This window comes from Papio anubis, chromosome X (assembly GCF_008728515.1).
Source record: "Papio anubis isolate 15944 chromosome X, Panubis1.0, whole genome shotgun sequence".
In the NCBI taxonomy this organism is placed as follows: Eukaryota; Metazoa; Chordata; class Mammalia; order Primates; family Cercopithecidae; genus Papio; species Papio anubis.
This window is the reverse complement of record NC_044996.1, coordinates 105975710-105995318: the sequence shown is the minus strand read 5'-3', so window position 1 is coordinate 105995318 and position 19609 is coordinate 105975710.

Genomic DNA, 19609 nt, shown 5'->3' with positions numbered 1-19609 from the left:
CTGCTGTGTGGGAAACGAACTATAGATATGAGGGAGAGCTGCAGGGAGGCCAGTCATAATCCAGGTGAGAGGTGAGGGTGGCTCAGACCAGGAGGCACAGGAGAAGGTGGAAGAAGCAGTCAGACTATGAATGCTTCCAGGGTAGAACCAACAGGCAAGAGTGCTTGTTCCAGGAATGGGAAGGGGAGTAGGTTTACCCACTTTTGCCTTTTCCCCTGCTGTTCCTCAAATGGGGATGATGTGCCCTAAAGTCATTTTCTGGATGCCTGGCCCAGTAGGGATTTACTGCCCTGGAAGTCCACCCTGTCAGAAATTATCTATGTGAGCCTCAATGAAGAAGGGAAAGTGTCTGTTCTCACCAAAGGAAGGTCAGCAGTTAGTGAAGATGGAAAAGATTCTCCCTGTAGCCTGCTCCCTATTTACTCACTGAAAAGTTCCAGTGGAGCCCAGAGCTGTTTCCAAGGCCAACAGGCAGAGGGCTCCTTAAACGTAAGTCAGACATATTCCCTCTCTGTTCAGAGCCCTCCTATGATGCCTTGGGTTGAGATGGGGTCTATATCCCCTTCTTTTTGAACCTGGGCTGACCTTAGTGACTCTATGCTAACCCATAGAATGTAGCAGAAGTGACACTGCAGGACATCTGAGGATAGGTTATGTGGCTTCCACCTGGCTCTCAGAACACTCACCCCAAGCAATGCCAGTTGTCATACAGTAAGTCCAGCCACCCTGAGACCACCATGCTGGAGGGTCCACCTGTAAGTTCACCTGTCAACAGTATCAGCTGAACTCCAACTGCCCCGTGCGTGCATGCACCATCTTGGACATCCAGCCTAGTCAAGCCTTCGGATAACTGCAGCCACACCTGGCATCTGACTGCACCCCTAAGAACTGCTCAGCAGAGCCCTTCTCAAATTCCTGGTGCACAACATTGTCAGCAAAGTAAAGCCTTGAAGTTTGGAAATAAGTTGTCACGTAGCAATAGTAATTGAAACACCACTGATTTTGGAGCCCTGCTGCCGAGGAGCCGTAGGTAGGCTAGAACGGATGACGCATGTTCTCCACTCACATGCAGAGATGCAGCTGTCACAAGAACAACATTGTGCCACCATGGGGTTCTTTTCTCCTCCAGGATAACCCCCATTGGCCACCCAGGGTGATGGGGCCCTTGGTGTCCTGGGCCCTGAGGAATAGTAAACATTGCTGAGTTTTTTATCTTTTTCTTTCAGTCAGCTCCTCTATGTGGGTGGCAGCATGGGAGGGGTGGGTCCCAAACCACATAGTGTCACCCCTATGGACTCATCAGTGTCTGATGCAAAACAGAGAGTGGGGGCCACGAAGTCCAACGAGGGAGAGATTTATGCTTCTTACTCTCCATCTGCAAAGCAAAACAAAAATAGCTGAAACGCCGGTTTTCTGCTTTATCGGCTCTGTGAATAAGCATATAAATTTCTATGACATTTTTGGAGGCTTGCTGAAGGGGAAAAAAGCCATCCCCCAGGACGCAGCCAGCAGCGGCAGCAGCATATGGTTTGCTGAGAGCGGAGGCAGAGTGCTTGTATGTCTGTGAGCACTGAAAAAGGTGACTTTGCGGGTAATTTCAGACTCAAGGCAGTTTTCACCTTTTTTTAAAAAAAAAAGAGTTCCCCTTTTTTACTAAAAAGATAGTCCTGCCAAAGCCAAGGTAAGTGCCTCAGCCAGTCAGTCCTCAGCAGGAAAGAAGGACTGTGCTATACACCCTGGGGAAGAGCAAAGGAGGCCGTTCTGATCCCGGCTGCCTTGCGATACCACACTTGGCCTCTGGAACAGGGGAAAACACCTCAGTAACAAGCTCACACAAGAGAAAGGGGAAAGCAGTCGTCAAGACATGTCGAGAAATCCAAGTAACTGAAGAGCAGAATCAAAGTTTGAAGTTCTCAAAAAGAGACATGTGTGCAGTTTCATGGAGGTAGGAAAGACCAGAAAACTATTCAGCTCATTCCATACTTAAAATTCTACAATTAGAGTCATTCTCATGGCTCAAACCAAACAAGGGTTTTGTCCCCTTTTAGGTGGTAATTATGCCTTTCCCTGAAGTGTGTTAATATATTGGTTTCCTATCAGTCATTTACACTTTAGTAAAAATGAATATATTTAAAAGTCGACTGTATGAGGGAAGAGGGAGAAAGAGCACATGAGGGCATTGGGCTGAGGGGAAGGAGAAAAGATAAAGGATAGGCAGAGAGGTTCAAGGAGGGAATAGAGAAAAGAAAGATGTCCCAAAGACAAACCTAGCTTTCTTCACATTTTCACTCAGGACCCCACCCTGTTGCCAGGAGCCAGGCTGCCAAGGAGATAAAATGGTTGAAAAGACTCAAAAAAAGAAATAGTACTAACAGAATCACTGTGTCCCATGGGAGGAAAAAACAGGATGTTCTCTGTCCCTCTTTCCAGCAACCCCAGTTGATTCCAGGAGAGCAGATCCCATCCTGTCCCTGCCTGAGGACTCCATTGCATTTCTCTGACCTGGACACCTAAAGAACAAAGTGAATAAATTTGTAGAATAAAGTGAAAACTTCTCACATTGGCATGCAAAGTCCATCACAGTGTGTATTTGACCTCCTTTTACAGCCTTATCTTCTACGGATGATCCAAGCACCCTGCCCCACAGTTTTCTCTCGCCATTCCCTAGGTCCATCCTGCGTTCCCTCACCTCTTTCTTTGCTCACGCTATCTGCTCTTCCTGGATTGCCCTTCCCGTTTTCACTGCCAGTCAAACTCCTACACATCTTTCAAAACCCAGAGACAATGACATCTATTTCAGGAGATTTTCCAAAATCTTCCCATAGACTTCCTGCCTTCTCTTTCCTTATTCCTTAGCAGATTGTCTGAAGGTATACTGTCACATTTTGCCTTCAATCACAGTTTTGGTTTCCCCCCAAAGCAGAGGCTAAGACAAGGATCTGGGTTCTAGTTGTATATTTGCAAGGTGATCTCAGGAACCCCAGCAGGGCAAGGAGGGTAACTCCATCCCAGCTTAGCCAAGGGTATTCCTTGGACATTAGCTCCCTGCACTTCCTTGTTACTCCTGCATCAACTCAAGCAAGCTCCCCTATTACCCCACAAAGCTTGTGGGCAATGGAACTAGAGATGTGGCCCTTGAAATGGGAAGCAGTTAATGTGCTAAAAACTGTCCACTCCAATTGCCCAGGAACTCTGGTGGCCTAGAGGGAAACAGGGCAGGGAGTAAATAGTGCCCACTCCATGTACTAGTAATAGAGTTATTTACATATGTGTTCCTCTCCCCCATGATACTCTAAGAGCCTTGTGGCTAAGAATTCTACCTTCTTTCTCTTTGTATTTTCACTTAGCACAGATTTGTAGATGGGAAACACCCGGTAAATAGTGAACACAATGAATGGAGTCATTGCCATTTGTTAGTAAGGCTTTTACCAAGTACCTTGTGCCCAGGGCTGGGCTGGGGGTGGTACAGATTTAAACCCATGCCTGGCAGCATCTTCTGCCCCATAGATTGGCAGCAGGAGTCACAGAAGCTGGGTCAGACACTTTGAACTTTCCATGTGAACAGACCAGTAAGTCTCATCAGACCCTGTGTTCACAGAGATAAGGGTTCTGTGTCTATAGCCAGAGAAGCCCTTGTCCTCCATCAGCTTACCTCCAATCAATCCAGGAAGGCAGCAAGGAAAAGGCAGAATTCCAGAAAGCTACTAGGGTGGTGAGAACCAGGCAGCTGGGGAATAGGTTGCTGCAGGGGTCATTTTTGCCATCTGGTCAGGGCCAGAAGCCTGCCTTCTGCACAAGAATATCTCCAGATACTGTCACACTCTCCAACCTTGTTCCTTTTGGCCTCTGTCTGGCTCACTCCTCTCCAGCTACACTGGTGTCATAGGTTAAATGGTAGTTCCCCAAAAATATGTCCACATCTTAACCCTCTAGGACCTGTGAATGTAAGCTTATTTGGAAAAAGGGTCTTTGCAGATATATTTAAGTTAAAGATCTCAAGATGGGATCATCCTGGATTATCCAAGTGGGGCCCTAAATCCAGTGACAGATGTCACTAAGAGACACACAGAGGAAAGAAACGTGGAGAGAGCAGAAGGCCCTGTGAAGACAGACAGAGATTGGAGTGATGCAGCCACAGCCAAGGAACACCCGGGGTCCTCCAGAAGCTGAAAGAGGCATGAAGAATCCTCCCCAAGAGCCTCCAGAGGGGATGTGACCCCACCGACACCTTGATTTCAGACTGCTGGCCTCCAGAACGGTAACAGAATCCATGCCTGTTGTCAGCCACCCAGTTTGGGGAAATTTGTCACAGTGTTCCCAAGAGACAGAGGACTGACCTCTTTATCTTTCCTCAAACAAGGCACACACACTCCTACCTGAAGGCTTTCGCACCTGCCATTACCTCTGCCTGGAATATCCTTCTCCCAGACGCCAGTGGGGCTCAAACCTCAACTCCATCAGGTCAGTTCAGATGTCACTTTCTTAGGAAGGCCTCATTGAACTGTCCCCCATCTAAATACATCACCCCACATACTCTCTGTACATTATTCGTTTTCCTTCTCGGCTTTATTTTTTCCATAGTATTTATCACCTCCTAACATACTATAAAATGGGCTTATTTATTTTGTTCATTGGCTGTAGTCTCTCCTCCACTAGAAATTAAGCACCATGAAGACGAGTGGTTTCTAACTATTTTGTTCACCCTTGTATCTGTGACGCTTAGAACCGTGTCCGGCTCATGTACTCATCTGATAAATATTTGCTAAATAAGGGAATGATCTGAATGCAGTAAGAATATTAAGGAAAAGCATAACTCACATTCTGCAGTGCTTTACACATAGCTGAGTGCTTTTACTGACATTACCTCTTTTGAGCCTCACGATAGCTTTGGGAGATGACATTATTGCTTCATTTCCCAGAGGAGGAGATTCAGAGAGACTAAATAATTTGCCCGAGGTCACAAAGAGGTGGAAGTAAGATTCAAACTCAGTCCTGTCTTACTTCAAACTCCACATTTTTTTCAACGTGCATACATGTAAGGCTGTAAGGCACCATTGCTAGGGGGTTGCCAGGAGCATGGGAATGAATATTATGAGCCAAGCAGAACTCATTATGAATCATTTAATATGTGTTTAATGCTCAATATTGTAAGATTGGCATCTATATATACGTGTGTGTGTGTGTTTGTGTGTGCATGTGTGTGAAAGAGAGAGATGGGAGGGGAGAGAGAGAGAGGAAGAGAGAGAGAGAAATTGAAATTGACAGTGATAGTTGCCAAAATCATTATCCCCGTGTTATAAGAATCTGTATTTCAGACACATTCACTCAACAAACATTTGATCACTTATTGTAGAACACACTGCCCTGTTCTTATCCCCTCCTGCCACTCCAAAGGTCACCTGCAGCTTGGTGGATAGTTCTGCATGCCCCAATGACTTCCTACCTCAGACATTCATCTCTCTGCCTTCAGGCTTCCTCTGGCAGCAGAAATGTGCTCAGCCCACACTGCAGGCGGGCTAGAAGTGACAAAGGTAACACCCAAGGGACCACCATCAACCAAGAGAGGAGGGGAGGGTAGTAGTTTGTAGATATGCACCCCACCTTCATGACCCTTCAGTGGAAGGCAATTCTGGATAATGTTCCTCGAAGTCTTCCAGAAGGCTCCCAGCAGGAGGGACCCTCATTTGCCCACCTGCTCCCTAGCACACTGTTTATTGGCTTCCCTCCCTTCCTTGTCTCACTTCTGCACACCCTTACTGGGCTTCTGGGAACTTTTCCCAAGTAAACGACTTGCACCCACACCCTTAAGAGAATGCAAACTAGGACACTTGCCATGTGCAATGCACTGTGCCGGGAGTTAGAGATTCAGAGCAGGGTAAGCCATGGCGAGGTTCCCAGAGTCCCACAGTGACGGTCCCCACAATCGAGGAATCTGGAAAATATGCTCCCTCTGGGATGTGATACTCCCTCTGGCAGTGCAGATCAGCTCTACAAACTCTGGGGATGTGCCAGAGGGGTGACATATCACTCCGTCGTTTTCTGAAAACATCTTCCAGGACCGCTGACAAGCCAAGCAAGAGAGTCAAGCTCATCCTGCTGTTGTGATTCATCACATCTCGTTTCTGATCCTGAAAAGAGTTCAACATTCCTTAATCCCACGAATATCTCCCGAGCATTCTGCTGGGTGCTTGGCACAGTGGCATGAGCCAGACAGACCCAGACCCCACATTAAGGCCACCCTCAAACTGGCCACAAAGGCGTGGCCCAAAGACCAAGGTCTGCTGTGCCACTGAAGCCTAAAAGCACATGGCATAGGTTCCAAAAGGCACATCCACTAGATGTGTCCCCAAAACATTTTGAGTGACAGTAGCCACCCAGCCATAGGTAAATACCTCCCAAGATGTCTCCTTCAGAGAACCACACTTATGAACAAAAAGCAGCTGTGGAATGCTGGGTTTTAATACGAGGTCTCATTAGCTTAAAATTACAGCTTTTTAAAAAATTGTTGACGTTAAATCTAACAGACGGGACAAAAAGATGCAGAATACATCATCTTGGTTCCCCCAGAAGGTCCTAGAAAAAGCCAAGCCAATGAGCAAACTGTGGCAGACTCCTTCCCAGAATGACACCCTCTACAAGGGTGTAAGGTTGCTCTCGGCTCAATGTCCAGAAAACCAAACCTGCCTGAGGCCAGCCATTGATCCAGTGGCCTGACGGACCCTAGGTCATCCTCAGATGCTTGGCCGAGCCTATGAGGGACCCTGGCCCTCCAGCACCAGGAGCCAGGAGCTCTCTGACCCCTTTGAGGTTTGGCAGGTGCCAACCTTGATATCAGTGCCACGGGGGGTTGTTCTGGGTTTTCTCATTTAGCCTGCCCTGAGCTAAAGGCAGTTACCACCAGGTGAGGCCTGATTTTCCCTTTCCTCCTTCCCCTGAGGAGGAAGCAAGGAGTTCCCGATCCTCCTGCAGCCACATCCTCCAAAGAGTCTGGGGGACTACAGGACAACATGACCTTCCAGTGCCCTCTGGCTTGAGATGGTCCCCAGGAGCAGACCTGGAGGGGCAGGTTGGTCATTTTCCGGCTTGTTGCCAGCAGCCTGTTGGGCACCCTCCACACATGATTTGGCCCATTTGGCTTGCTTCTTGCAGATTCCTGAGTTTCTCTCCTTTTGTTTAATTCATCAGGAGCCAGTGGCTGATGGAATACTCTAAGATCAAAGGAAGAGGGAAAGGGCTCCCCGGAAGGTGCATCAGGCCTCTCTGGGAGGGAAACATTTTCTAATCCAGGAAATAAAAATCCTGCATTTTAGGCAGTGATTAAAGTTGGGATATTCTGTGTCTCCAAGGATTGGGGAGGAGGAGAGAAATAATTTATTTCTTTCAATGCCACCCAGCGCTAAAGGGGCAAGCCGCACTCTGCAATTCAGCAGCAAGATTGGAGGAGTGCAGGGTAGACATGGCAGGACATCAAGGCCTTCAGAGGGTGACACCACAAGGTGAGCATGCTCTGTCCACTGAAACATTCTGTAGAAAACCTGGGTTGTGTAAGACATCAGCCCCATCTCACAGGTTCACTCCTTTTCCAGCCCCACTCCGGACTTTTCCAGGATGCCAAAAGCAAAATAACCCACCCACTCATTCATTCAACAAATGCTCACTGAGCAACTACTCCATGCCAGGCACTGGAAATGCAATGAGGAGGAAAACAGATGCAGCCTCCAACCTCAAGGAGTTTATACTCTTGTGGGACAGTCACACCTTTAGCAAAGAATCCTAAATAAATGTATGAGCTATGATGGTGCCTTGAGCATTTCTAACAAGAGGATGTGAGCTAGTCTAGGTGGATGAGGAAACTGTTCCCTGAGAAAATAATTATTGAGATGAGACCCAAGGTCTGTGTAAGAGTTGACTGGGTACAGAAGGTATAAGGAGAATTTTGGGCACATCTCCTTGATGTAGGGGATGTAGACAGTGATTATCAACCGTGTGAGTCCATTTCGCATTGCTATAAAGGAATACCTGAGACTGGGCAATTCATAAAGAAAGAGGTTTATTTGGCTCACGGTTCTGCAGGCTATACACAAAGCATAGTGCCAGTATCTTCTGGTGAGGGCCTCAGGAAACTTTCAAAATGGCAGAAGGCAAAGGGGAGCCAGTGTGTCATAGAGTGAGAGAAGAAGCAAGAGAGAGAGGGAGGAAGTGCCAGGCTCTTTCAAACAACCAGATTACACATGAACTAACAGATCAAGAATTCACTTATTATCCCAAGGACAGCAGCAAGCCATTCATGAGGGATCCACCCCCATGACCCAAACACCTCCCACTAGGCCCACCTCCAACACTGGAGGCTACCTTTCAACATGAGATTTGGAAACTATATCATCAACTCAAAAGAAGGGCCATCAAGAAAGGAGGAGAGCCATCCAGACACCATGTTCCTCTTGATCATGTTCACGACACCTCTCTACTCCCAATGCACTTGAATCTATTGGAGTCTCTAGATCTAACTACCCAATTTACAGGAAATACAAGTGACAGGAAATACAACTGCTTTCAAAAGCAGACTGAAAAACTCTGCAAGACAAATAGTCTGGTTTCCTTCCACAAATAAATTGCAAAAGGAGAGAGAAAAAGGGGGAAAACTTAGAGACTTAGAGATAACTGTTTGCTATGCTTGGCCGTTATTTGGATTCCAATTCAAACAAAATTAGGACTTCTATCTAAATTAGGACTTCTTCTGAACACTCACTGGATGTTTAATACTATTAAAAATTTGTTGATTTTTTAGACATGATAATGTTATTTCAGTTCTCTTTTTTAAAAGTCCCTATCTCTTAGAGATAGATACCAAAATATTTACAGATAAAATGATGCAATACTGCAATTTGCTTCAAAATCATATGGCTGGAGGAGAAAGGAGTGGATAAGGGTATAGATGAAACAAATTGATCGTGAGTTGGTCATTGTTACTGCTAGGTGTTGAGTACATAGAAATTTATGTTACTATTCTTTTTCTCTTTTCTTTGTATATGCTTGAAATTTCCATAGTTAAAAGTTGTTTTAAGGACATCTCTAGCAAAGCTTACAGCATATGCAGAAGGCCCTGAACATGAAGGAGTCTGCATATTCCAGGTCCCAAAGATGTGACTAGGCCTAGGGGGTGAAGAGAGTGTCATGTAGTGCTGGGGGAGGAGGGGGATAGATTGTGTAGGGCCCTGGAGCCTAAAACTCGCCCCCTTGGAGCTTATGGAGGGGGGCTCCTTTGACCTTGGGGTGAATACAGTCCGGGGAAGTCAATTCTCCTTTTGCAAACCAAAGAAGGAGGGTGGAAACGTGTAAATGGGCACCTGGCATATGAATACTTCTTGAATCGCTGATACAAGGGTCTCTCCTGCAGGTAGCCCAGTCACTGTGGGTCATTTCTAAGCTGGGAGACAAGACATAAGGCCAAGTAAATGGTCCTGAACTAAGAACACAAAAATGCAGATACACTATGCTTTCATTTTCTGTGGCTGCCATAACAGGTTACCACAAACTGGGTGGCTTAAAACAACAGAAATCGATTCTCTCATAGCTCTGAGGCTAGACATCCTAAATCAAGGGATCTGCAGGGGTAAGCTTCCTCCAAAGGCTCCAGGGAAGAATCTTTCCTTGCTTCTTCTGAGCTTCTGGTAGCCCCAGTGGTTTTTTGGCTCCTCGATGCGTCACTCCAATCTCTGCCTCTGTCTTCACATGGCCTCTTCTCTCTGTGTCTCCAAATTTCTCTCTCTTCATAAGGACACCAGTCATTGGATTTAGGGCCCAACTCATTCCAATATGACCTCATCTTAACTTGATTACATCCGCAAAAGCCCGATTTCCAAATGTAGTCACATTCACAGGCATCGAAAATTAGGACTTCTATCTAACTTTTGTAGGGACACAATTCAACCCACCACACACTGCTCATCAAGTGGACCCTGGAACTGGACACAGTGGGTCGATCTGGATCTGCCACTGACCCCTCAGAGTTTCTACCCTTCCCGGAGTCTAGGGGTCCTGAGATCCTGGAACATCAAGCTAAACAGGCCCTAAATCATGTCTAATTCAGTCTCAGCTTTTGGGGGAATCCCAAGTTCCATTGAGAATCTAATGAAAACGATGGGTTCTCCCGCTAGAAAAAAATGTTCACTCGCAGCTACTTGTAAATATTCATGTAGAATTTGGGGAGGTTCAAGGACCTCTAAAGCCTTAGGCCCATGGATCGCAGACAAAGGTCTGGGTTTAGTCTTCCAGACCAATATTCCTACCATGATTCAGTACTCAGTGCCTAGGATTCAGGCACAATTGGCATGCTATTTAAGGGGAGGGCAGTCATTTTTCTCTACAGAAGCAGCGTTCCCTCTCTCTTCACCCACTTCCTCACTCCCTTCCTTGTTGACTCAGGCAAATAGCCTCTCAGAGAAAAAAGGCATGCCACATCCTAGTCCACAGAGCCCAGATAACTGCAGGAGTCACGTATCCTCAGGTTTTCCAAGTGAAGTGCTTACGTCATTCCTTCTGGCTTTCAGTGAGCACCCTCCCTTTACCCCCACGTATATCTTAGCCCTCTTTTCTGTGTGCCAGACCGGGGGCTCCCAGCAAGTGATCAGTTGTCTCCAAAGAAATCTACTTTCAGAAAATTCAGTGTCTTCTCTCTTCAACCTTTTATGTCCTCCTCTGGATTTAAAGTCCTTTAACTGGTTATTTGATATGTCCTTTGAAAAAAATCTGCATTTTGGTCTCATGTTGGAATTTCTTAGCTATTATCTTTGGTGCCCCAGGTGAAACGTGCAGTTTCAGGTCCTGGCCCAGAGGCTCAACTCTGGAGGCAGGTGACAGAGCACTGTCTGCTCCCCACTGCCACCCTCACACTGGGCTCAGCAAAGGGGAGGGATTGTGCCTTCCTTCTCACCCAGGACCCACTTCTGATCGGGCACCAGAGAAGCCTATTTGGTGTCCTGCAATGGCAGAATGGAATCTTTCAGGAGACCAGCTAGCAACCTCTCCATAAGCCTCAGTCCAAGTTCAAAGGATTGGGCCTGGGGCCAACATCAAAAACTGTAGCAGGTTGAATGATGGCCCCAAAAGATATGTCAACCTGGAACCTATGAATGTAGTAACGTTATTTGGAAAAAGGGTCTTTGTAGAGTTAATTAAGTTAAGGATCTCAAGATGAGATCATCCTGGATCAAGGTGAGCCCTAAATCCAATGACAAGCGTCTTTATAAGAAAAGAAAAGGGGTGAAGGTACACAGGGAGGGTGATGTGAAGATGGAGACAGAGACTGGAGTGATGTGGCAACAAGCCAAGGAATGCCAAGGATCCCTGGCAGCCACCAAAGCCAGAAAAAAAAAGCATGGAAAAGAACCTCTTTCAGAGCCTCCAGGAGGAACCGACCCTGACTACACCTAGATTTCAGACTTCCAGCCTCCAGACCTGTGAGAGAATCAATTTCCATTGTTTTCAGCTACTCAGTTTGTGAAAACTAATAAAAGACCAACCACAGCTGTCTCTCTCCCCTCTAGCTCTCATTTTCCTCTTTCCTTTCCTCCTGGAGGACTCCTTTTCCCTGCCCCTGTCCGTGCCCCGACTTTGGCTTTCCCAGGCGGATGAATACAAGCGCACAGCTCTTGCTGGTCAGCTGCCACACCAGCTCCACAGACTGCCCCAGCCAACCCAGTGCTGACTCGGCTTGCACTCAGTGAACATGGCCTTAGGCAGATTCGGTTCTTTAGCTTCTCCAGGCCCCAGGCCCCAGGCCCCCTCTCAGTTCTTTCTCCTCTCACACTCAATTCCCTCTGACTACAACCTCATATCCTGCCCATATACCCAAGGTTTGTGCAACTCTACCAAGTGACCAGACGTCCAAGGTCCAGTCAAGCAACCAGCAGAGACTCACTGGGGCCCTGCTGTGTGCCCAGCACAGTGCCAGGCACTGAGACATAATAGTGAAGAAGAAAGCTTGTTGTCTGCCCTATGGCAGGTCTCAACTGACTGGCCTCCTCCTTCAGGACTCAGGAGGGTGCAGACTGAGGTTGGCAACCTGATCTTCTTCTCCACCAACAGAAACCTATCAACTCACCATCGCCACCTTCCCACCAGCTGGCCAGACACATAGAGGTGCCTCCTTACCTCACACATGGCTAGCTTCGACATTTCAACCCCTCAAAAAGAAAAGATGATGGATTCTACAGCCCCAAAAAAAGACAATCAGGATCCAGAAAATGCCTGTGACTCCACAAGTCTGTTACGAAAGACTGTCCCTCAGGTGCTGCTATAGGTTGAGCTTTGTCCTCCCCAAATTAATAGGTTGAAGTTCTGACCCCCAGTGCCTCAGAATGTCACCATCCTTGGAACCATATTTGAAGATGATCACATCAAGATGAAGTGGGCCCTGATCCAATATGACTGGTGTCTTTTTAAGAAGGCAAAATTTGGGCACAGACACACACACACACACACACACACAAAGGGAAGACAATGTAAAGACACAGGTAGAAGACAGCCACCCACAAGCCAAGGCGAGGTCTGGAACAGATCCTTCCCTCATGGCCCTCAAGAGGAACCAACCCTGCCAACACCTTGATTTTGCACTTCTGGTCTCCAGAATTGTAAGACAATACATTAAAGCCACCCAGTCTGTGGTACTTTGTTATGACAGCTCTGGCAGACTAACACAGGTGCAAATATTGAGTGTGGCAGTTCCATGAGACAGTAAGACTGGGGGGCAGCGGGCCCAAGGCAACCATCAAAAGGTGAAGAGGTCAAGGCAGAAGACAGGAACCCTTAGTGTGGGCTCCCCTGAGCATGAGGAGTTGTGTGACCCCTCTTGTCAGCTTTCCCACGAACAAGGCAGTGTTAGATTCAGGCACAGCTTGTCTCAAATCTGGAATGCTCCACTTTCCAGCTGTGGCACTTAGTCCAGATTCTGGGATGAGCTTCCTCATCTGAAAAATGGGAGCACAAGTGCCTTCACAGGGTTAATATGATTGAGGATGAAATGTAGCTAACAAGGGGCCTGGACCACAGGGGCCCCTCTCTGTGGACTGTCTTGGATTGATTTCTGTATTAGTCTGTTCCCATGTTGCTAGTAAAGACATACCTAAGACTGGATAATTTATAAAGGAAAGAGGTTTAATTGACTCAAGGTTCTATGTGACTGGGGAGGCCTCATGATCATGGTGGAAGACAAAGGAGAAGCAAACACAGATCTTACATGGAGGCAGGCAAGAGAGCTTGCACAGGGGAACTCCCATTTATAAAACCATCAAATCTCATGAGACTTATTCACTGTCACAAGAACAGCCCAGAAAATACTTGCCCCCATGATTCAATTACCTCCCACCAGGTCCCTCCCATGACACGTGGGAATTATGGGAGCTACAATTCAAGATGAGATTTGGGTGGGGACACAGCCAAACCATATCAGAAGTTTCCCTCAGAAGGAGACCCTGACATTAAGGATTAAGGATCTAAGTGCAAATGGTTTATTTGGGAAGGTATCCCAGGAGTCCTCGGCAGGGAAGTATTAAAGTCATACAAGAAAGAAGGCCAAAGGGGGTATATTATTAAGCCAGCTATCACAGCAGTTATAGGTGCTTAACCCCAGGGGAAACTGCGAAATGGTATAAAACAGGTGCCTCTTGGTCAGACATGGTGGCTTGCTCCTGTAATCCCAGCACCTTGGGAGGCCAAGGCGGGGGAGTCACTTGAGGCCAGGAAATTGAGAACAGCCTGGGCAACATAGTGAGACCCTGTCTATACAAAAAATTAAAAAGTTAGCTGGATGTGGTGGTAGCCTATGGTCCCTGCTACTTGGGAGGCTGAGGTGGGGGGATTGCTTGAGGTCAGGAGTTTGAGGCTGCAGTGAGCCATGATCGTGGCACTACACTCCAGCCTGGGCAACAGAGCAAAATGCTGTCTCAAAAAAAACCAAAACAAACAAACAAACAAAAAACAGATTGCCTTAGTGTTACTCTATTACTCTATGTGAAAGATGAAGGAGTTGGAGCATGTATTCACCATCTCCCATCAGGCACGGAATGAGGGCTACTCTTAGAGCAGTGTTAATTTCCTATTGCTGCTATAACCAATTACTACATATTTTGTGGCTTAAAACAGCACAACTGTATTACTTCCTGGAGGTCAGGAATCTGAAATGGGTCAGCAGGATTGGATTCCTCTGGAGACTCTAGGGGAGACCCTATTTCCTTGCCCTTTCTAGCTTGGAGAGGCATCCTGTATTCCTTGGCTCATGGCCCTGCATCACTTTGATTTATTCTACTCTTGTCACATGTCCTTCTCCTCTGCTTTCATTGTCACATCACACTCTCTGATTCTGATCCTCCTGCCTCCCTCTTATAAAGACCTACCCAGATAATCTAGGATCATCCCCGCATCTCAAGATCCTTAACTCAATCACATCTGCAAAGTCCCTTTTGCCATCAGGTATTATAATTGCCTTTCTGGCCTGCCCCACAGAGGCAGAGCTGCCTTCTGGGGTGTGGGATGCTCTCAGGTACAGATATGTAGATATTCTGAAAGACAGCTTAGATATTGGTCCCCTCCAAGTCTCATGTTGAAATTTGAACCCCAGAGTTGCAGGTGGGTCCTGGTGAGAGGTGTTTGGGTCATGGCAGTGAATTCCTCATGAATGGCTTGGTGTCATCCTCATGGGATTCAGTGAGTTCGCAGTCTTAGTTCCCATGATATCTGGCTGTTAAAAAGAGCCTGGTGCCTCCCTTCTCTCTCTCTTCCTTCCTTTCTTGCCATGTGATGCCTCCTCCCCTTCCCCTTCCACTATAATTGGAAGCTTCCTGAGGCCTTCACCAGAGGCAGATGCTGGCGCCATGCTTCTTGTACATCCTACAGAACTGTGACCCAAATAGGCCTGTGTTCTTTATGAATTACCTAGCATCAGGTATTCCTTTATAGTCACACAAATGGATGAAGACTTAAAGGGTGAAGGGATATGGGCAGGGCACTGACAGTGAGAAATTTCTCTTTTATTAGCAGGGCACAAAAGCAAAGACATGCAAGAAAAGTTGCTGAGTTGGCAGAGGCAGAGCAGGAGGTCATAGTGGTCTCAGAACTCTCAGACTAAGGGACATTTAGTCTCAAGACTAAGGTATTGAAGAGGAATGCATTCGCTAGAACAAGCAAAAGAGCCATACTGACACATAAATATGTTGGGTCCTCACAACAAATATTTCATGATGGGGAGAGCGCATACAATGTTTCGCATTTTATAGCTGAGGAAACTGAGGCCCAGTGACTTGCCCCAAGCTGTACAGTGGAGGAGAAAAGACCTGCTCTTAGATTTCCTGACTCATTACCCAGGGCTGCTCTCACTGCCTCTCATCTAGCTGCAGCACAGCCTGGAAGAGTCTGGAATGAGCCGGGCCTGTGGCCACATCTGAGAAGATGCCAGCCCCTCAGTCACTTAATCTTCTGCCTCTGAGCCTTTGGGTGCCTGGCTGAGCTTCTGGAATTGAGAGAGACCCAGCAGGATTGTTGATGAATTTGATTGCTTTACCAGAAGTTTAAAAATGTAGCTACTATGGTTGAGCATTGTTTATAATCTATCTCTGGTAATTTGCCTCCTACATGTGAACATGCAAGATCAGTTGCCAAATCCTGTCGATGATATCTCCCCAATCTCTCTCTCCCCCATCTGTTGCCTCTTCTCCTTTCCTATTCTCCCAGCACAGAACTCTATGGCTTCCCACCTGGACCACAGCAAAAGCCTCCTCATGGTGTCCCTGTCTCCTGAATGTCCCTGCCCCAATCCTTCAGACATCCTACCTCCTAATGAACTCCAACTAAGATCAGTGTATGAGAGGCTGTCAGTGCCCCATCCATATTCCTCCAGATCTTTCCAGCCTGGTGTGCTCCAGCAGACTTCCACTTGCCAGTATCCATATCTCTGCTTCAGAGGGTTTTTTCCAGAACCACAAGTTGGAAGGGCCAAGGAATCAGTGCCCCTAGAAAACAACCCTCCGGCAATGATGGAAGGGGAGTTGGTAGATAAATGCCCCAGCTCCTGCCCCACTTTGGAGATAACTCTGAGCCGTGTGCTCTGCATTGTCTCCCAGAGTTCCTGTGGGACTGAACCCTAGTTGCCCTGGTAGGAGCTGGCTTAATAACGTCCTTTATCTCTGACTTCCCTTCCCTGAATTAATTCTCTACTCCCCTGCTATTTCCCACAACCATCTTCCAAATAACTCATTGTCCTTGATTCCTTCTCTCAGGGTCTGCTTCTCGAGATCCCAAGCTGAGACAATCAGGTTACTCACCTGCACAACAACTTGCCAGAGAATGTCTCTCCATGCCCTCCTTAGCCTGCTCCCTAATGCTCTCCAAGGCTGGTCCCAGGCCAACTTTTCACTTGAATTCCATGTCTCCATCATGCAGGTGACATAGAAGTCAAAGAGCACTGCAGGCTGATGCTGGTTTGCATCCCCGTGCCTTTGGTAAGCTGACTCTTTTTATCTGGAATCTTGCCCTCCTTTTCTTACCATGTTTTCTCCATTCTATAAAAGTCAGTTCAGAGGCATAGTTGAAACAAGAAAAAAGGAATGTTGATCGTTGTTGAAGCTGGGGATGGGTCCATGGGTGGTTGTTATACTATTCTGTTTACTTTGTGTACATCTGACACTTTACATAATAAAAAGCTAAAATACAAAATCCATTCCTGTGTGCGACAGACATTGTTGGTGTCCTGCCCATATGTCCTCATTCCTACAGCATCCCCGCACACTCTTTGCCTTAGGGCATTCTGTAGTGCAGGGCAAGTAGTAGGTGCCGACGATCTTACACTCTCCACAGCAGCTCTGCACCATGGATGCATGGAGTAGGCAAATAAACATCCTGGCTCCTCACCCTCGGGTATGATGACTCTGAGGGTGACTACCTCCTGGCAATGCCCAGTAGGACTGAGTCCCAGACACTTTTCACCACACCCTGTGTTGACTTGTTCCCCTTCCCTGTCTGGCTTCCCCACTTTCAACTGGTGTTGGCTAGGATGTCCTCTCAAATGAAATCCTTTCACACAAATCCTAGGCACAGGGTCTCTTTAAGGGGCAGTCAATCTGGGACAACATGTCACCATCGCCATGAAAGCATAACTTCTTCCTATATTAGAAGTGAGGGCTTCCTCCCCTGAGCCTCTGGGGTACATCATCTGGGCTCTGGAAGATTCAGGACAGACTCCTTTAAAATGCTTGGAAGGGCTGGGTACGGTGGCTCATGCCTGTAATCCCAGCACTTTGGGATGCTGAGGAGGGAGGATGGCTTGAGCGAAGGAGTTCGAGACCAGCTGGGACAGCATAATGAGACTCCACCTCTACAAAAAAAATTATTAAAAGTTAACCAAGTATAGTGGCACATGCCTGTGGTCTCAGCTACTTGGGGTCTGAGGTGGGAGGATAATTTTAGCCTGGAGGTCAAGGCTGCGGTGAGCCATGATCAGACCACTGCACTCCAGTCTGGGCAACACAGAGATACCCTATTAAAAAAAATGCTTGGAAGGATGGCAGGAGGGAACCTGGTAAAGAAATTACCAGAGCAGAGCTATGAGGCCTGGAGGCCAGGGTTAACTAAGAATAAATGCCTTATTAAATCTGGATGGACCAAGCCTCAGAGTGCCTTTAGTGTACGCTGCACCCTCTTAAGATAGTCTTTCTGCAGAAATCATCATTCTGGTGCTTCACACTAATTGGCCAAGGGTGGGAACCTGCCTCAAGAAGTTGTATTTCTACGGGTGCCATGAATGAGGAGCATATAAGGGCCTAGTTAGGAAGAAGAGACTAGGCAAGGATGAGGAATAAGAGGGGAATCCAAGACCAACAGGATGGCACTAGAGGTGGCAGGTGCTGTGGGAAACCAGTGCCAGGCTTCCACATAGACCCTGGAAATCGCAGAGTCTCTGCTGGGGGCGCTGCATGGATCCTTGGGATCTGGACTCTAAGCTCCATGGCCCTGGGAGCCTCAGTGAAGGTCTTGGGGACCATGATGGGCTCTGAGAGCATGGACAATGTTAGCAGGAAGCTTTGACAATAAGCAGCTCAGTGACCATCACCATGGCTCTTTCCCCGGTTTCTAGTCTGCTAGTCCCAGGGACTTATAAGGCTCCAGAGAAGGAAAGGAACCTCCCAGAAATGACTGGCCCTGGCAAGTGGGGCCTCTGAACCAAGCACAATAAAGCCACATAAAATGTCTTGCCTTTAAGAGTTATGAACCATATGTTTGTACGAATTTATCCCTTGGTGTCACTGGTGGGATTGACTTCCAAGGATAGGTTGGGAAAGACCTTGTGCTGTTTTATCTTAGGACATATGCCTTGGGAGCCCTGAGCCATCATGCAGGGAGTCCTGCTACCCTATGAAGCCTCCATCCTGGAGATGCCACATGAAAAGACCACACAGAAATATAGAGAGGGCTGGGGGGATTGGGAAGATGTTGGTGAAAGAACAGAAAATTTCATTTAGAAAGGAGTAAGTTCAAGAGATCTGTTGTATATCATGGTGACAACAGTTAATAACAATATATTGTATACTTGAAAATTACTAAAAGAGTAGATTTTAAGTGTTTTCACTACGAAAAAATAAGTATGTGAGGTAATGCATATGTTAAGTAGCTTTCTTTAGCCATTTCACAATGTATACATGTATGAAAGCATTATATTGTATACCATAAATATAATTTTTACTTGCCCTCATATGTTTGTCACAGCACTATTCACAATAGCAAAGATACGGAATTAATTTAAGTGTCCATCAGTGAATGTTCGGATAAAGAAAATGAGGCATATTTCACAATAGAATACTACTTAACCATAAAAAAAAAGAATAAAATCATGTATTTTGCAGCAACACAGATGGAACTGGAGGCCATTATCTTAAGTGAAACAACTCAAAAGGAAACATCAAATACTGCATGTTCTCATTTATAAGTGGGAGTTAAATAATGTGTACACATGGACATAGAGTGTGGAATAATCGACATTGGAGACTTAGAAGGATGGCAGGGTGGGAAGGGAGTCAGGGATGAGCAATTACTTAATGGGGACAATGTACATTATATTTGGGTGATGGTTATACCAAAAGCCCAGACTTCACTACTACACAATGTATCCATGGAACAAAACTGCACTTGTACTCCTTGAATGTATACAAGTAAAAATAAAGAAATTGCTTTTATAATTTTTATTTGTGATTATTATGAATACATACTAGTCATATATATTTATGCGATACATGGAGTATTCTGATGCAAGCATACAATGCTGGAATAGTCAAATCAGGGTCATTGAGATATCCATCATCACAAGCATTTATTATTGCTTTGTGTTAGAAACATTCCAATTGCACTCTTTATTTTGAAATATATTTTTAAAAATAAACAAACAAAATGGAAATACAGAGAGATACCTGAGGAGCCCCACTTGTTCCAGCCCCAGCTGTCTGAGCCAACAGCCAGCATCAACCACCAGACATAGTAGTGAGGGACCTTCAGATAATCCAGCCCCCAGCTTCCCAGCCAATTCAGCTAACACTGAGTGGAACAGGGAAGAGCTGTCCCAGGCAAG